The following is a 20,406-nucleotide window of genomic DNA, read 5'->3' as shown; positions in this document are numbered from 1 at the left end:
GACAAAGGCAAGAAAATTGCTGAGGAAGAAGAGGAAGAAGACAACGAAACCATTGCCGACTTGCTGAAATGCAAAAGTCGACGCAATGCTGAAGACGATAATGTTCGTGTGGCGAGAGAAGCTGAAGAAGCTGAACGCAAAAAGAAAGAAGCCCACGACCTCCTCGAGAGTAGGAAAACTCTGTTTCCTGCTTGGACTCGATAGAGGATGATAAAGGAGGCAATCGATACTCCGAGTATCTTATGGCTTGAACCGGTAATCTCCTTTAACTGCTACAACTCCGTCGACTCTCAGTTCGACATGCCCTTAACCCGAAAGGCGTTCATCTTTCATGCCTTCGCCAACGTTGCTGAGTTCGATCATCCTCATTCGGAGGTTGATCGGGAATTGATTGAGTTCTATCTGAAGGCCGCTCAACCCCAATACCAAACCTGGAGCGCTCAGAAGATCATCAACGTTCGGGTTCTGAAGCCATATACTGAAGGGAGATTTATCAAAGTTCGGTTCAAAGTGCTCAGAGGGTCTGCAAAAACCGAACATGCCATCTCTTTAGCAGATCTACCGAACCTCAACCCCCATGACTGGATCGTTCTGCACAACATCCTTCTGACTAATGAAGCTGAATATAGTCCGATCATTGACCATCTCAAGAGGATGTTGGTGTGCTATATCATGGAGGTCGCCCTGATGGATCAGGAGATTGCAACTGTCTTCAAGAAGAAACCGAAGATCTCTCATGTTGGCTCGGCCAGTGATCTAAACCAGATGAAGATGGGAAAAATTGACCCGAGGCGAAACTCCGTCATGTTCACTAGGAGTGAAGGACAGAAATGTCTCTTTGCCTTAGCTGATAAACATCTTTATACCACTGCTTGTCTAGAGCATGTGCTGGGGATCATCCACAGGTGCAAAGAAAATACAGCGGATGATATCAAATATTTTGACGATATGATACAATGGTACATCCGATTCAGACAGACAATCCTCGCGCTTATCTCTCGTCTGTTTGAGACTGTAAAGAAGAAGGTTCCTGCTGCTGCTGCTGGCCCAAGTAAGAAGACAAAGTGATCTCGCTCCAATTTGACGCAAAGAGGGAGATTGTTGGGTAGCATAGCATAGCATAGCATTTTTGATGTATTGCGTCTATTGGGCTCGGTTAATAGTCCATGTTTTGTACTCCGGTTTGGGCCTGTCCAACCGTGAGCTGATAGGGTTTAGTATATAATAATGTGCTTGCATGCATATTAGTAAAAAAAAACGACTGATAGCAATTACAATAGCATTACAGATTTTCTTCATCGTTCTTGTTGTTTATTCGTTTATTTCTTTACCTGTTTTATAGATCTAATCGATCTTCAAGCTAGTTTTAGCTTATCATCTTTCTTGATTTCCGATTTACGACGACTGACTAATTGAACAAATTAGATTAGCCCTAGCCCGGCCGAGTATTTACGTTTGTCATCACTAAATCATCGAGGGGCCCACAGATATCACTTTTATCCCACTTTGGGTAAAAGGAACGGATAAACTTCGACTCAATGCTTGCTTGCACTCACTCACCAAATCACACACAACAATAAGTTTTATAACACCAAGTTACTGGTGCGTTTACATATTATCAATGTGTAACCGATTCGCAAGATACAACTCACACATCTCGGTTTCAAGAATACAAGATATTATCATCTCACCAATTGCTTGTGACAAAATTCATGAAGCAATTTAAGTGAGCGTGGGTTTAATCCAATGCTCAAAATCATATTCATAAGCACTCATGAACGTTGCAGCAAACCTTTGCTATGTCTAATACACTTTAGACAATCTACAAACCAATTCATGACAGTCTTCATTCATACCTACTTCCAACGTATGACCGGCTGCGGACCGTTTGAATAATTCGATTATTCTTAATAAACTCAATTATTCTGGGAGTCAAAACATGCAATGAGAAACATAATGATAATACTTAATCTTATATGACCCCAAACTTGTGAGTATAAATAAAACACCTTTATTTAATCACCATATTGATTACTCATTATCCATTGTTTAATGCTTCAGATAATCAACTTTATAACTCGAATAATAACCACAATTGTCCCATGCTCCAAGCATGCACACTTTGGTTTCCTATGGTCCATACTTTGTGAAATAGATCAATTGAAAAACTTTTCAAATGAAACTCATTTCACAATCCCCAATCCTTATAATTAGTGTAAGAATACCAAATTCTTGTCAAATTCTAATATTTTATGCAATGATCCTCTTGTGAAGTCACGACACAAAAATCACAAAGACTTGGCCAACGAAATCACAAGGTACTCTATCAAAAAATTGTTACAGAACAATTCTATAGATGTGATGTCTCTCACTCAAAGTACATTCCTTTGAACATCCTTTTGCATAAAATTTTCTAATCTAGACATGAATTCTTAATTTTCAACTCCCAATTATGGAAACATTTCCATATTTACCATATGACAACTCATTCTTAATAGAATCTCATCTATTCATAATAATAATGTCGATATGGTCCATTCAATACCATACTTCCAACTACTCACAAGCGACCAATCCTCAGCGAACTTTAGATCGTCCTTTGATAGTTGTTTAATTATCTTAGTCAAAACCGATTCTTGTCCTTTTTCCTTCTTAATGCGCTAGACATTCGGAAAATTTTAGAATGGTCAAATATTATAGCATATGCAATTATTCCTATACCCGAAGTGTATGGGACATGATGCATAATGTCTTACATAAAGATATGATACTTTATCAATCTTCTACCATAATATTTTATGTGTCACGTTCTCACTATTCGAACTATGAAGAGGAATACCTTAATCATAATCGAAATTTGAGAACACACTATGTATCCTTGACTGAATTTATTAACATTCCACAATCTAAGCCTTTAGATTTGAAATGAAGCACAATATTCTCTCCCTTAATTATAGCAAAACAACTTTTCAACTCTTACGACTTTGCAAAGTATAACTCTTGTTTTCTATAATTAATATTGCTAACTAGCAATACTTACCATAATAATCATGCTCCCACTTACATGATGATTATATCTTTACCAGCATAACACTTATGCTCCCACTAGCTTCGACATGTATTCAGAAATCAGCTGAACTTCTAGAAAACAATTTCTTAAGTTCATATTTCTAATACTAGATGCTTTGATAAGACTTTATCTAAGCTTCTCAAACTCATACACTTTTCCTTGGACAGCTCATACGTATATGTCTAAACGATTCTAGGACTCATATCAATAAGTCTAAAATGTTCAGACCCATTTTCCATTTCCCACAATTCGAACTATGAAGAGGTATGCCGTAATCATAGTTAAATTTGAGAAACCCAAATCACATAATGCTATCTTCAAAATCTCTCTTAGTGAAAGTGCTTCCTCATAACCATTTTCATGAATGAAAGAAACCTTATGACACTTAGATTTTGTGGTGTATACATTCCCATCCATGTGAATTCGTCATAACCATAATCACAAGATAATGTTAGTGACAAATTCAAACTTCTTATGGATAGAACTTGTTCTTCTTAATTTATTGCCATCAAGGGTCCCACCATTACTTCCAAGTTATTGAACAGCCCACCCCTTCATTTCAATGTACTTTCCATTGAACAAGGTGCCTTGCCCCTATACAGCCCATTGAGAACTCATAGAACTCACATGCATAATTAACTCAATTGGAATGAAACAGAAACAAAATTAGTGTCAACACGATGGGTTGTAAACCTCAAGTCGTGTGCTAGGGATGATTGATAAGGTTTATTCTTGATTTGTTCTTGAAACCTTTCAAGACCATTAAGACTCCCACTGACTCCTTGACATATAAGATTCTCTTGTCAAGAAACATTTCTTGACAAACAAATATTCAAGAGTTAGTGTAGCTTTTATCTAGACAAACACTTCACATAATTGGTCCTAGTTGGTCTTCGTCTTATCCAAGACATCACAACTTACCAATTTCAAATGTGCAAGAATAAGAAAATCCTTTTCCAAATTCCACATTTGATGAATGTTATAAACCTTCTTAAGACTTGTCACTCAATTCACAATCTTGGAGTATAACTCTAAGACTTGATATTGGAACGAAGTATGATTGACTTCTTGATTTAACCATTTCCACAATTCTCGAATCCTCTTCTTAGACATACAAATTGTACTAAGAATCACTTAGAGGATCAATTGAGATATGGTTCTTAATCATCAATACTTATCATAAAACATAATAAAATGTACTCTCCCTTCTTCTTAGAATAGAGAAACTTTTATCTTTCTGCCTCCTTGATTCTTCTTATTCGTTCTGCTATTGATTGAAACTCTTTTAATCAACCTAGAATTATACTCAATCTTTATAAGTATAATCATATTCACTAAACTTTAGTAAATCATGACGAATGTCTTTGTCACTTTTGTGGTAGACTTGATCAACGTACGTCCTAGTGCACTCGATCTCTCAGTCCTTAATTTGACACTTTGTCAAAAAATTAGTCTAAATTTCCCAAATGTGAAAGTTTTCATTCATCATACAATACTTGTTGCACGATTCCAAGTTCCTATCCACTTGAAACTTGGGCGATGAGAAACTCTCCCTATTTGGTAAACTTTAGACACTTCCATAAATAACCTAATTAAGAATCAAATCCATTTTGCTAATAATAGAAGTACACAAACATCAATTTTTCATATATGCCATTGTAAGGATAAACAAATAAGATAAAACCAAAATTTATTTTATTCATAAAAGCAGCAGAAAACATGTCCTTACAATGCAAAATTCAACTGAAAAACTATGTCATCAAATACTCCTAACAAATCTATCATAACTTCCTAAGCTCAAAATCTAATCTTCGAATCCATGCGATCGTAATCCATTTCTTCTCGATCAGACTCATCTTGCTCTTCCATCAAACTTCCTATCTTTTCTCTAATCCTGCAAAACATGCAAATGTAATCTTATCACATTATGTATAAAGAATAGGAATTTAAATGGAGTTAGATAGTGGATTTTATACCTGAAGTAGAGCCATACTTCTTGACTCTCCCATCTCTTAGACTCTTCAGGTCCTTTGGGCAGCTTCGTATCCATTGCCCCTTCTCTTGGCAACAGAAACAGGTGGGTTCTTCTAGAGTGTCCACGGAAGCATGGTTGGTTGAATTATCAGACAAATATGCTCCATTACTTCGCCAAATCATTTCTGATTCAGCAGCAACAAGCATGTAAGTTAAGTCAATGAGGGTCGCATCAAGATCCATCATATAATACTCTCTTATGAACTTATCATATGATTTAGGGAGTGACTGAAGAACCCAGTCGACAGCCAACTTATTGGGGAAATACGCACCCAACATAATCAACCTATCAATGTGTGATTTCATCCCTAGGACGTAAGCACACACGGGTTTACCATCTTCATGTTCCATTGCCAATAGGGTTTCGGTGATCTTGAACCTTTCAAATCTTTGATCTTGTGGGTTAGGGAGAACAACGGGAGGAGGAGGAGGAAGTGAAATCAAGCTAGTCCACATTGATCCTTCACTTTGGAACAAGCTTTCACTTTCAACAGGAACACCTTTTCCTTAGGATTCGGGAAGACCACGGTTAGAGTCAGACATCTACAAAATGGGAGAAATTTCAAGTTAGTTGATTGAATCCTTAATGAAACACCCAAATGAGACATTAAGGCTAGGATCCAACAACATTATTTACACATCAGAAGAGGGATGACGTAATCCAACATGCAAATAATTCGGAGGTAAGTGAATGACGATTCACTAATTCTAAACCATGAAAAACATAAAGGCTTAAGTTTAAATGTATTAAGAATTCCTAGATTTCTTTGAGATTCATTGAACTTTTCAACGACATGTTTAAATCTCGATATGCCCCTCTAGTTTGTGACTGGGATGCCGAGGATCACAAAGTGGGTGTGAATAACCATGCAAATGTACATGGTGCCCTCATTGTTACAGTCACCTATTCGATGTGCCGGTAAACCACACACGCTCCATTGAACTATGACAAACATTGAGTCACCCTTTACCACCTTTGCTTAGAACCAATTAGTGTGCCGGTTAGCCACACACGCTCCACTAACTTCTTAGCAAGGGTGCAAAGTGCAATTTCATGGGATTGCATCAATTTCACTTTTTGCCTAAAGTAACTAGGATTGGGAATTTGCAAAAGCGTTTAGTTACTTTACATGGATTCATTATACTTATTAATGAAGAAAGGATTGCCCTATCCTACCCGTTCAACTAACGACCCTCCACCAATCAAGGAAGCGGTGGGTAAGAGTGGATACCCATTAAACGGCCATTTTATAGGTCATAACCTTATACCCCCTTTATCGACCAGCTTCGTGAATGAAGCCTACTAACGGTAAGACTAGCATTTTAGTTATACATATATAATATTTGACTTTTAATGTTATAGATAGTATAAAGGTGTATTTTACACTTTTAAAATACAAGGTGGTTTAAATTTTATAAACTACACTTTTAATAAAATATAAACCTCATCATTATGGATTTATTAACTCTCTTTTAATTATACACTTAATTAATTTAATAAAACCATAAGGGTGTAATTTGAACTTTTCCAAAATTAGGGTTTTAGAATTTAACATTTTTCAAAATTAAACTTTTAATCAACCAATTTAAATTCCAAAACTTGAGGGCAGGTTTTGAAACTTTTCAAAACAATTAGGTTTTAATCTCACTTTAAAATTTTCGAAATTTAAGACTATTTAAATTAAAATTTTAAATATTAAAACTCTTGTTTAATAATTATCTTGAATTAAACTATTAATTTAAATTATTAAATCATAAGGGATTAATTAAATCATGAAGGATAATTACCAATTAAACAATTAATTTATACTAATCCTTTTAATCTCTCTAAATTTCGAAAATCATGCGATGGGATAATTCAAAGTCTTTAATTACCATATATAACCATTAAAGGATAATTACAAGATATAGGATAATCCAAATCCCTAAAATTTAGGATCTTATCTTGGGGAAGAAGTCTAATCTCGAAAATCCTAGGGTTTGCAAACCCTAGATTTTGAAATCTTGAACCAAAGGAAAGGATTTAAAAAACCCTTTCATAATTTTCGCAAATTTTAGGGTTTAGAAACCCTAATCTCGAAATTCTTGCCTCCTAGGGTTTATTGGGTATAAACCCTAATATGTCAAGTTCATACAATTGTATAATACTAATTGAAAACAAGTTAACCAAAGGCTCTGATACCACTGATGGGTTTTGTACAAACAATCCTATGTGTGCATGCAACCCTAGAATTGGATCTATGTTTTCACTATTAGATACACAACATTATAAACACATAAAGAAACCCTAATATGCCCTAGTATTTTCGAAATACACATAGAAGATTAGATCACATACATCTTGTTGTTATATTGCAATAACAACTCAAATCTTCAAACCCTAAGTCTTGAAAGCAAGTACCACAAGTGTAGTACCTCTAATGGCTCACAAACACCAAGAGCAAATGGAGAGACAAGAGAGAGAGGGAGGAGCTATGAAATCGGACCTAAGAACCCTTTAAGAAGGCATGGACGAATTCATGTGCCAAAGGGGTGTTTATACAGGTGTAGAGATTAGGTTTTCAGTCCTTATCCTTATCTAGTTGCTTGCCCACCAAGTAACAATAAGATAAGCCTTGAAAACCCTTTATCCTTTATCCTTTGGACGATTTCAAGGATATCTTATCCCTTGAATTCATCCAACCTATATCTAGGATAACCATTACCCTATTTTGTAACTATCACATAATTACAATTCAACCCCTTTAGTTTAATTAATTACACTTGATCACTAAATTAATTATTAATTAATTATTGATCAATATTAATTAAACAAATATGATTTCTCCTTTAATATATTATTCTTATAACATATTAATAAATCATAATAACCTCTTTCTCTATTATTTCTCCAGTCAAGTTGCTCTGGTGAAGGCAACCCAAAAGGACCATGCACAATCGGGTCAAGTACTTGACAAATATGGTTACGGGCTTAGACACTAATCCAACAGAAGGAACCCAAATCAAGTTGGGTAGTGACTATCAGTTCTGCTTCGACATCACCATCACAACCAGGGACAAGTTAGAAGGGTAATAGTGAACGATATCAGTTCTGCTTCAGAGAGTTGTTAAATTCTCTCCTTAACGGGTTCTCTTCTTCCTTGTTCGAAGATTATTGGAGAGACCTGCTCTCGCTAGACCGTCGCCACCACCACCGGAGGAGTCGCCTCTCTCTCACAAATCTGTAACGCTACCCTCCCTTGGAATCAACTAAATTCTATTCCGCTAGTATCATACTACAAACCATTTCATGTGAACAAAAAAAAGGAATGGTTGATTCTCGTGTCATGGGGTTTTTCAATCCAAATTGAAAATGGAAAATGGAATCCCTAAAACAATATGATACTATTGTGGTGTTAAAGAAGGAAGATAGTCTTCCCCTGGTAAATCCTTATAAACCCATCAAAGTTTTTATGAAGATGATGAAATACGAAACAGGTTGAATAAGGTTTTGAAAGAATGATGATCAGATTATGTTTTTTTACCTGATACCCAATTGGAGATTAAGCATCTCGATCTAATCCTATGGCATCCCCATACAACATTAATCGAGATTCTAATTTCGTTCAAAGTGTGTTTGTTTGTGTGAAATGTATCTGGGTTTTTTGATGAAGAAGATGATCGTGTATGTATGAGAGAGAGAGAGAGAGAGAGAGAAAAGATCTTGTATCATTTTCAAAACCAAGTTAATTTTTTGCAGAGCTTTAGAGATTTTTACAAGTGTAGATGGATTTCAAAGATGATGAATTTGGTTGTAGAAATGTTGATAACGGAAGATGTTTCCATTGGCGTAAGAACTAGAATCAAAGGTGAGAAATATGGTGGAATGTAGATGTAAAATTGTAAAAGTCGAATATAGTGTTTTGTATAGTTTCGCATTTTATGTTATTTTACTAAGTCATCTTTATGCGAAGTTAAATGTCTAGACTTAGTATATTTTTTGTACACTCATGTTCCCTATAAATAGGGACTGAGGTTAGAAGTAGAGAGAGACTTTTTTGTAACAAATATCTCTTTTCTGCTTATTCTGTAATCAGTCTTTATCAATATGAGATCTGATTAATATTTACTCTTCGTGTTCTAAATCTTCAATTACTCAAATCAATCTTTGCTTTCTCAAATCTCGATAACAATTCTCATCGATTGGTATCAGAGCAGGATTCAAACTGCTTCGATCTGATTTTCGTGTTAGAATCATTTGCTTTTTGAGTTGCAACTTTACTCAAAATTTTCCGTGCATTTTGGTTTTGAAAATCACATTTGATCTTCAGATTTGAATTGATTCTGTCTTTGAATTGTTAAGTCGAGTAATCGATTAGTGATTTGTGATCAATTCAATTGATCAAATTCTCTATTTCATCAAGTTTTTCAAGCTTTCTGAAAATTTCTGTGTTCATCAATGGCGAACTTCAACATGAATACAATGACTTCCTTCTCTCACTTGCTTGGTTCTTCAACCAAAACTCCGATGTTAATTCCAGAATACTATGATCAGTGAGCTGATAGAATGGAAGATTACTTAAATGGAATTGATGAAGAACTTTGGAATTGTATCGATAGAACAGTGCAAGCTCCTGTTAATGTTCAACCAATTGGTCCATCTACTACTTCTACTGAAGTTGCTGATCAAGAAAAACGGTTGAAGAATAATGAAAAGAGGTGCATGAGGGAACTAAGAGGTGCTCTACCTCCTGTGGTTTACAATTACATCCGTAGTTGTAAAACACCCAAGGAGATCTGGAACACTCTAAAAGAGAAGTATCAAGGTAGCGAAAAGACAAAGATCAACTCTGTGAAGCAATGTCTAGTTGAACTGAAGGAATTCAGACAAAAGGATGCAGAAACTCTTGAAAATTACTATGATCGTCTGAATGAGCTTATGTTTCGCTGCAATAGGTATGGAATCACTAGGTCTCTCATGGAGTTCAATTTAACTTTCATTATGGGTCTTCGCAAGGAATGGCGAAGTGTGAGCATGATGATTAAAAATCAACAGAGTTTTGATACAACTAAATTGAATGATCTCTACAATCAATTGAAAACACATGAATGTGAAGTTTCAGAAATGTATGAAGAATCAAAACAAAGTATTGGAGGTCCTTTGGCTCTTGTTTCAAAGGTATCAGAAACTGATGTTAATGAAAAAGATGGTTCAGATGAAGAAGGATTTTTGATGAACTCTGATGATGAAGCTGTGGAATTCTATTCAAACAACAGAGTTAAGAAGTTTTTCAAAAAGCCTTTTAATCCAAAAGGAAAGGCTAGTGATGTGAAGAATGCAGTCACAAGAACTGGAGTGGAGGAGAGGAAGAAATTGGAGAAAGCTGATGAGAAACAAAAAGATGCGAAAGAAGAGAATAAGCTAAAAGGTGATTCAGGAATTTACTGTCATTACTGCAATGGTGCGAATCACTTTGCAGCCGATTGCATGTTGCGAAAGAAAGAAGAGAAGAAAGAAAAAGTTAAAGATGAAGCATATTATTCTGAAAAGATTGAAGAGTTGCGCGCTAAGACAAAAGGAATGTCTCTAGTTGCGAAGGGTGAATCTGCTAATGAAGAGAGTGGTACGTATCAGATCTGGTCTTCAGGATCTGATGACGAGGAAATGAGGCATCCCACACATTGAGCAATGTTCGCAAGTTTTGAAGATTGCGAAGAGGAAATTTTAGGAAGGTGCTTCGTATCCAAATCCACAGACAAATCACCCATGACAACCAAGGTACGTGCAATACTTGAATCTTTTAATATTCCTTTATCTGCTTATGATGCTGAAATTGTTTCATTTGATGAAACTGTGGCTTATTTTGATTCTGTTATTGTGTCTGCTAGTACTGAAGCTCAAAAATTAAGTATGCAACTAGGTGAAACAAGGAGAGAATTAGAAATAAAGAGGAGCAGAGTAGAAAAACTTGAAATGCAGATCAAAAATATAGATTGTGATAGGAATAATCTTACAAATGATGTTAGGTTGTTGCTAGCACAAAGGAACATATATTGTAATTCTGCCAAACGATTGTATGCAAAATTAACTACTTTACATCATTCTTCTGACATTAGCAAAGAACAACATAGGAAACTTTTACCTTTTCTTGAGTATGAACATGAAAAAGTTGATGTTGTTTCTTATGATTGCGAAAGTACAATTGCTCAATTTGACAAAATACTCGATGATAGATATCCATACAGTATTGTCAAAATTGATGAATTTCTGAATGCTGATGAGTTGGTTAACATTGTCAATGAAAGTTTGACAAAGAGTGAACAAATGAAAATCTTAAAGAAAACAAAAACTTCAACTCTTGCCTCTCAATTCAATTATGCTGATATTGATGAAAATTCAGATAATATGAGTGAAATCAGTGAGATAGAAGAGGAAGAAAAGGTAGATTGTTCTCAATTGTCAATCATTAATATCACATCTAAGATCAAAGGTAAAGAAATAATAGTTGATTCGATAGTAGAGGATGAAATTGATAAACCTTCAACTTCGCAACATTGTAATTTTGATAATGTGGAAGTTGAAAGCTGGAAATCTGATGATAATGAAGAAAACAGAGAAGAAAAGAAAGATTCAAATGAAACACCTCAACGAGTTGTGGTTGATCAAGTGTTTGAAAATACAAAAGAATTTGACAAAATTTTAAATGACAAAGGCGCACATTATTTGGAAACCAACACAGTGGTATATCCAAATTTTGTATGTACTGATCAAACCATTTTTCCAAATCAACTTTTTGTCACTACTGGAAATGCTGAGAAAGTTCATCCTGAATTCAACAAAATGATTGAAAAAGATAATCTAAAGTCAACCACAGAAGGTTTTTTCGCAAATCAAAACACAGAAGCAAACTATTTAACTCAAAATTCTTATGTGTTTCAAAAACAAAAATCATTACAAAAATGGGTGGTTAAAGGTGAAAAACCAAACAAAATTTTTGAAAAAGTGGAAAAACCAAAGTCTGAAGTAAAATTAAATTCTCATGAATTCAAATTGATGGTTGGAAATTATTCAACAGAAAATAATGTTTCAAAAAGAAAAGCAAGAAAAGCAATTTTCTAGCAAGTTGTGTCTAATGACAAACCAAGATCTGAAAAAGAACAAATTTCAAAAACAACATCATCAAAATTTCAAAGCAAAAATAAACAAACAGATTCAAGTTTTCATAAACCAATAAATTCCGTTGACAAAATTCCATATGTTCGCAAATATGACAACAATCGAAAATTTGAGAATTCGCAAAAATTTGCAAATAATCAAAAGTTTCAAAATGTTGGCAAATTCACGAATACTTCATCAAGTTTGAAAAATTCAACTCAAGCAAAAGTGAAATTTTCACCAAAACAACCAAATTTTCCAAATCCTTCAGTCTCAAAACCGACCAAAGTTTCATATACAAAAGGAAAATCTGATGTAAGTACGATCAATCGTTGGTTTGAAGGGAAAGGAAGAAAATATCAAAGTGGGATGTTTTCAGAGCAACAAATCAAGAATGCATTTGATAAGTTCGCAAATAATTCTTCCACTGCTAGTTCAACATCTCATAATTCGCAAGTTCCAGTTCAAAAATGGAAACCAGTTATCAAAAATGCGAATGTTGTGAAGGATGAGATTACAATCAATGGAAATCCAAAACTATTGAACGACTATATCTCAATATCTAGATCTGATGATGTTGATATAATGGATTCTGTCACAAACAAAGTGAAAACATGGTTTTTAAATTCAAAGAATTTGTTTCATTCTACTAATGATGGACCCAACAAGTCTTGGGTTCCTAAATTCTTTCAATAAATGCAGGTGATGTGTGACGAGCAATATGATTCGAAATGGTATATTGATAGTGGTTGCTCTCGTCATATGACTGGAAGAAAGGAAAACTTGCGAGATTATAGAAGCTTGGAAAATGCAGGAGTACTCAAATTTGGGAATAATCACAAGTGTCAAGTGAAAGGCTATGGGAAAGTCACAAATGGAAAATTCACTATGAATAGAGTTGCTTATGTTGAAGGAATTCAACACAATTTGATAAGCGTGTCACAACTTGTTGTTGGTACTGGAAATCAAGTTGTATTTAATGAAGATGGAAGTATCATTTCAAATGCGAAGTCAAATGAAATACTTCTCAAATCCAAAAGATATGGTGATATGTTTACACTGGACACCAAACCAATTGTGGGAAAACCTGCTGTGTGTTTACTATCAAAAACATCTAATGATCTCAGCTGGCTTTGGCATAGAAGATTGTCACACTTGAACTTTCGAAATATTAATAAACTTGTCACTGAAGATCTAGTTCGAGGGTTACCAGTACTAAAATTTGACAATGATTCTTTGTGTGCAGCTTGCGAACAAGGAAAACAACATTGAAAAGGTCATCCGATTGTGATAGATTCAAAAATCGTAGAACCATTGGAACTTCTTCACATTGACTTATGTGGACCGTCGACTGTTGCTACAATCAATAAAAAGCGGTATATTTTAGTTGTTGTAGATGATTTCTCTCGATTCACATGGGTGTTTTTTCTCAGGTTGAAATCTGAAGTTGCTCAGACGATGATTGATTTTATCAAAAAGATTGAACTTAGTCTGAAGAAGAATGTACGAAAAATTAAAAGTGATAATGGTTCTGAGTTTAAAAATCAAACTCTTGATATTTTTCTCACAAGCAAAGGCATTTCGCATAATTTCTCATCACCATATACTTCACAACAAAATGGTGTTGTTGAAAGAAGAAATCGATCTCTATGCGAAGCAGCCAGGACCATGTTAACATATGCGAATCTACCTCAATATCTTTGGGCAGAAGCAGTGTCCACTACATGTTTTACTCAGAATCGATCATTCATTCATCGAAGATTCAATGTTACTCCATATGAAATAATCAATAATCGGAAACCTAATGTAAAATTATTTCATGTTTTTGGTTGCAGGTGCTTTATCATGAATCTCAAAGATAATTTGTCCAAGTTCCAAGCTAAAGCTGATGAAGGCATATTCTTAGGATATTCACAGAATTCAGTTGCATACAGAGTGCTTAATAAAAGAACTAGAAAAGTTGAAGAAACTTTCAATTTAACGTTTGATGATTACTATCTTAAACAAATGGATAGTAAATTTGAAAATAAATCAATACTTGTGGATTCAAATACTCAAATTGATAGTTCTGAAATCAATGATTTTGATTATGACTTAATTTTCGGAATTCCTGACAGAGCAATTGACGCAGAAAATAATGCTCTCGATAATCAAACATCAGAATCCTCAAAACATACTGATGATTCAACAATAAATACAACATCAATAACTTGTGAAAGTACGCCTGATATTCGTATGGAGGAGGAGCATACGAGTATTCATGAAGATAGACAACCAACTTTCGAGGGGGAGAATGAAATTAGGAATCATCAAGTTGAGAGGGAGCATTCACAGAATCAACAGGAACATCATTTTGAGGGGGAGCATCAAGATGAAGATCATGTTGAGGGGGAGCATGATGAAACAGAGACAATTAATCTTGATGAAAATGATGAGTTTCATGAACTAAATGATAATTTTTCTGTTGCAGGATCTGAAAATGAAGATATGTATGAAGATGCACCATTAGAATTTGATCCTAATTTTCCACCACTTGAGAAATGGACAAGAAATCATCCAAAAGAACAGGTAATTGGTAATCCACAAGATGGTGTGTTGACTAGAGCTCAAATTCGTGCGAAAAATGAGGTACTGAATGCGAACCAAGAACTATGTATGTTTAATGTTTTTATTTCGAAAATAGAGCCAAAGACAGTAAAGGATGCTATGGAACACTCAGATTGGGTTGTTGCTATGCAATCTGAACTGGCTGAATTTGAACGAAACAAGGTTTGGATATTAGTTTCTAAACCTTCTGGTGTTTCAATTGTCGGATTAAAATGGATTTTTAAAAACAAAACCGACAAAGATGGCAATATTATTCAAAATAAAGCTAGACTAGTGGTTAAAGTATATTCGCAACAAGAAGGGATAGACTATGAAGAAACATTTGCACCTGTTGCAAGACTTGAAGCCGTTCACATATTTTTAGCCTATGCAGCTCACAAAGATTTTGATGTTTATCAAATGGATGTTAAATGTGCATTCTTAAATGGAGAACTAGAAGAAACAATGTATGTTGAACAACCACCATGATTTATAAGCAATGAACATCCTAATCATGTTTACATCCTAGATAAGGTTGTATATGGATTAAAACAAGCACCAAGAGCCTGGTACGCAACACTTACAAATTTCTTGAAACAATCTAAATTTAAACAAGGATCAGTTGACCCCACATTATTTCGCAAGAAAGTTGGGTGTCATCTAATGCTTGTTCAAATTTATGTTGATGATATTATCTTTGGCTCAACTAATCCAGCATTGTCAATTGAATTTGAAAATCTAATGAAAAGTCAGTTTGAAATGAGCATGATGGGAAAAATTAATAATTTTCTTGGCTTAAATATAAGACAGAACAGGGATGGAATCTTAATCAATCAAGAAAAATATACGAAGAATTTGCTTGAAAAGTTTGGAATGACTAATAGCACGAAACTAAGAGTACCAATGGCAGTAGGAACACGACTAACTCCTTCGTTAGATGCTCCTGCTGTTGATTTAACACTTTATCGAAGCATGATAGGGTCTTTATTGTACTTAACTGCAAGTAGACCTGATATTATGTTTTCGGTTTATAATTGTGCTAGATATCAAGCTAATCCCAGAGAACCTCATTTGACTGTAGTGAAAAATATTTTTCGCTATCTTAAGGGAACAGTTTCTTTAGGACTTTGGTATCCTACGAAAATGGGGTTTTTCATTCAAGCTTTTTCAGATTCTGATCTAGGAGGATGTACTTTGGATAGGAAAAGTACGAGTGATGGATGTCAACTATTGGATGGGAAGTTGGTGAGTTGGCAATCAAAGAAACAAACTTGTGTGGCTATATCAACCGCTGAGGCAGAATACATTGCTGCTGCTGCTTGCACTTCGCAAATTATTTGGATTCAGAGTCAACTTCGTGACTATGCAATAAACATGAAAAAGATTCCTTTGTATTGTGATTCGCAAAGTGCAATTCACATTTGTCATAATCCAATACAACATTCAAAGACAAAACACATTGCTCTTCAATATCATTTTATCAAAGATCATGTGGAAGATGGGAATATTGAAATTCATTTTGTTAAAACAACTGAACAACTTGCTGATATTTTTACAAAACCTCTTGATGAAAAATCATTTGTTAGAATTTTAGCAGGTTTGGGGATGATTAATGCGAATTCAATTTCAAAAACTCATGCCTAAAAGTCTGGTTCAGCAGTTATGAGTCAAATTTGTTCACAGGTTACTGTTCATTCAGAGACTTCGCATGGCTTCGCATCCACATCTTTTCGCATCTGAGATCATAACAACTAAGGTAAGGTTTACGACTAATTTTGAATTTATTTAACTTTTGAAAAATAAAAAATCCAAAAAGTTTTTAATTTGTTATGTTCTTAATTTTGAAAAATCAAAAATCCAAAAAGATTTTATTTTGTTATGTTCTTAATTTTGAAAAATTAAAAATCCAAAAAGATTTTATTTTGTTATGTTTTTAGTTTTGAAAAATTCAAAAATCACAAAAATATTTTTGTTTTCTTTGTTCTTTAAACTTTGTGTGCTGAGAATTTAATACAGGGCTAAAATGCGAAGAAGTCATACTTATGTGTTTCTATGGGAAGGTAATAAATTTCTTTTACAAACTAGTTAGGATGTCCCTAGAAGCATGCTGTTGTATGTAGACCAAAAGCCTCAACAAGACTCTATGTGTGACAAGAAAGCCTTAATGAAATTATCACATGAAAATTTCTTCCCAAAAAGGCTTATATTCGCATAAGTCAAATGAGCTACCTTACTCTTCTCAAATGAGTTAAGAGTTTTCTGTTTTGTCAATTATAACAGAGGTATACTTCGATTCTTATCCAATCTTTTTATACCAAACAATTCTTATAATCCAAATTTTTGAAGAGATTTGTCCTTGAGGTCTTTGATCAAACCAATCAAAACCTAGACAAATCACAAGTCTGTGTTTATGATCTAACATCATGAGTCCGTGATGGAAGTGAAACCCAAAAATCATAAACCTTAAGGAATTGACGGGGAACTTTGTTCCAGATTTTTACAAAAGCTTTGTTTCAGTATCAAAAATTTCGAAACTTCAAATCATATTCAATTTGCATATGTGGTCTTGATCAAATATTCACAACCAACAATGTTTGTTACCCAACAAGATCCAGAACAAATTTTTTTTGAATATGATTTATGTGTAAGTTTCATTCACAAATCCTAGTCATGATAAATATTTTCACAAGCCAACTTGTCACTGACTACACTGGTCAAACAAGTAATTTCATTTACAATTTCTCACCTTATGTTAAGGCTGATATGTAATGAAATTTAAAACCAATTCAAAATGTCTTTTAAAAGAAGTCCTTCGATACTTCTCTACAAGTATTCGATTGTAATTCACGGGAAACTACACAAGCTGTTGATTATCTCTCTTGATGATTAACGAAGCAACCTTTGCCTGGGGTTTCACTGCATTCATGTCAAATTAATTTTTTGACATCACAAAATTCCAAATTTTTTGTTTCTCATCTTATTCTGTTGACACAATGCACACACGAAATCCTTGAGGTTCTGAGTAAAACCAACTCAGACTGATGATTTCGCAAATATGGCATATGACTTCACTTTATATCCTAAAAGTGAAAGAGCCTTGACTCCATGCGAAGGGTTTTAACGGTTCAGATTCTATAACGGGAAACTTATTGCGGAGGTTTCTTTAAGAGTACAAAAGTTTGTTGATGTTCCTATTCTTGAAGCCCATAACGAAGAAACAAAGGAGAAGCTTGATCAGCTAACCAAGTTGGTGTCTGAGCTTAAAATGGTGGTTTCGCAATCTTCAACTACACAAATTCTCACTCCTGAGTTCTTGTCTCTAAAGATTAATACTTTAGAACAAGCAATTCAGAAAGCGCTTGCTCCACTCGCCAATTTTACTTCTTTACTACCAAAGGGTGCCTCACCTGTTTTCACAGGGGTGCAAGGGGGAGAGAAAAGTTTAAGTAAAGAAGAGGATGCAAAGACAGTTGGAAAAGTTATATCTACTCAGCTTATAACTACTTTTCCCATACTTACGAAGCCAATTTCCTCAACTACAATAACCACAAAAACGATTGCCAAAGGAATCGTTATTGGAGAAAAAGAAGGAGGTTCAAGTTCAAAACCTGAAACAGATATGGTGGCAAAAGGAAAAGGGATATTGTATGAAAAATCAAAGGAGGAAAAGAAAGATGAGGCTGAAGCAGAGTTGGAAAGGATGAGGCAATTACAAAGCATCATGAGGCAGAGGGCAAGTGATCATCCCACGATGAACAAAGGAGATCCTGCGAAGCTTTACTCTTATGAAACTATAGAGTCAAAAGTTGTGGGGAGGGAAATGTACGAATTCGAGAAGAAGCCAAAGAGAAGTTATAATATTGCGAATTCAGACAATTGTCAGCTGGATTTTCCAATAAATGAAATGCTATTCATCACTGCTCAGTACAAGATTAGTGAGAAGTTTGATAATCCTAATGATTATATACACATGAAAATCATATTTCATGCTGTTTTGGGGAAGAATCCAGATGAAGTTTGGTCTTTAATGAAGATCAAAAAGGTGCTGACAATCAAGAAAGACATATTGTTTGAAGACATGCTTCAAAATTTTCGTTATTTTGTTATCCGAGCAGACAACAAGCAGTATGACTTCATTGTAGCAGATTTTCCTCTGATGAACTGCAATGATTTAATTCAAGTGGCTCTGATTTTGAAGCATATGGAAGAAAATAATCTCAAAGGCTCTGAGACTGAAGTGCTCAAGATAGGTTTCGCACATGTTAAGACATACATTGATAATTACTTTGATTGTTTGACCCTTACAGATGAAGAACTGGCTAATGTGTTGGGAAGAGAAGTAAACGTTCCTTGGGAAGAAACTTTATCTCAATCAGCATTATCGAAATATGTTGTTGGAGAAATATGTCTGAAACCGTTCGGCATGGTGTTTTTTGGAAGAGATACAAAAGGGAAACCTAAGAAGTTCTTGTTTAAAGTCTCCGAGGTGGAAATATATAATTCTTCGCAATATACGCACTTTATTGTTCGTATGAACAATTGCAAGAAGAACAATGAAGGAGACAAGAAAGATCTCAAGAAGGTGATCTCCTGGTATGGAGAAGTGCGAAAAACAATCCACTCAGCTGTTCAAAAGCTTATGGGATGAATAGCTTCGACTGTTTACAAAGGGGGAGAATGTAGATGTAAAATTGTAAAAGTCGAATATAGTGTTTTGTATAGTTTCGCATTTTATGTTATTTTACTAAGTCATCTTTATGCGAAGTTAAATGTCTAGACTTAGTATATTTTTTGTACACTCATGTTCCCTATAAATAGGGACTGAGGTTAGAAGTAGAGAGAGACTTTTTTGTAACAAATATCTCTTTTCTGCTTATTCTGTAATCAGTCTTTATCAATATGAGATCTGATTAATATTTACTCTTCGTGTTCTAAATCTTCAATTACTCAAATCAATCTTTGCTTTTTCAAATCTCGATAACAATTCTCATCATAGAATAAGTGGAGATGGTGTCTGAAGCAATGAAACAATTAAGAAATGTCTTGATCTAATTTTGACTTTTCAGTCAAACATTGTTCATTCATCCCATCCATGAGAGAGAGAGAGAGAGAGAGAGAGGTAAGGTTGGGGATAATTATTTTATGTTCTTTTTAATTTAAAATTAAAATAGTATTTAAAAAATTATATATATATATATATATATATATATATATATATATATATATATATATATATATATATATATATATATATATATATATATAAAAGAAAATAAAAGGGTATAACCATATTTTTAAGGTTTTTTCGGATAAAAAACATAGAAAAAATTTGATTTTGGACTAGTAAGAAACTTTTTAAATCCTATCTCTTTTAAATATCACGTATTTTCAATATTACAGTTTTTTTCTCTACACAATAAAAATAAAAATAAAAAAGTGAAAAAGTAATTTAGGACCCCCAAAGTTTAGATATTTTATATATGTTAGGACCAACCGGTAAGTTTTAGTGACCATATGTTTTTAAAATAAATCAAAATAGACTAAGTTTATGATTTTGATAAATCATAAAAGCCGTTTATAT

This window comes from Lactuca sativa, chromosome 8, assembly GCF_002870075.4.
Source record: "Lactuca sativa cultivar Salinas chromosome 8, Lsat_Salinas_v11, whole genome shotgun sequence".
Taxonomy (NCBI): Eukaryota; Viridiplantae; Streptophyta; class Magnoliopsida; order Asterales; family Asteraceae; genus Lactuca; species Lactuca sativa.
Note: the sequence above shows the minus strand (reverse complement) of the source record.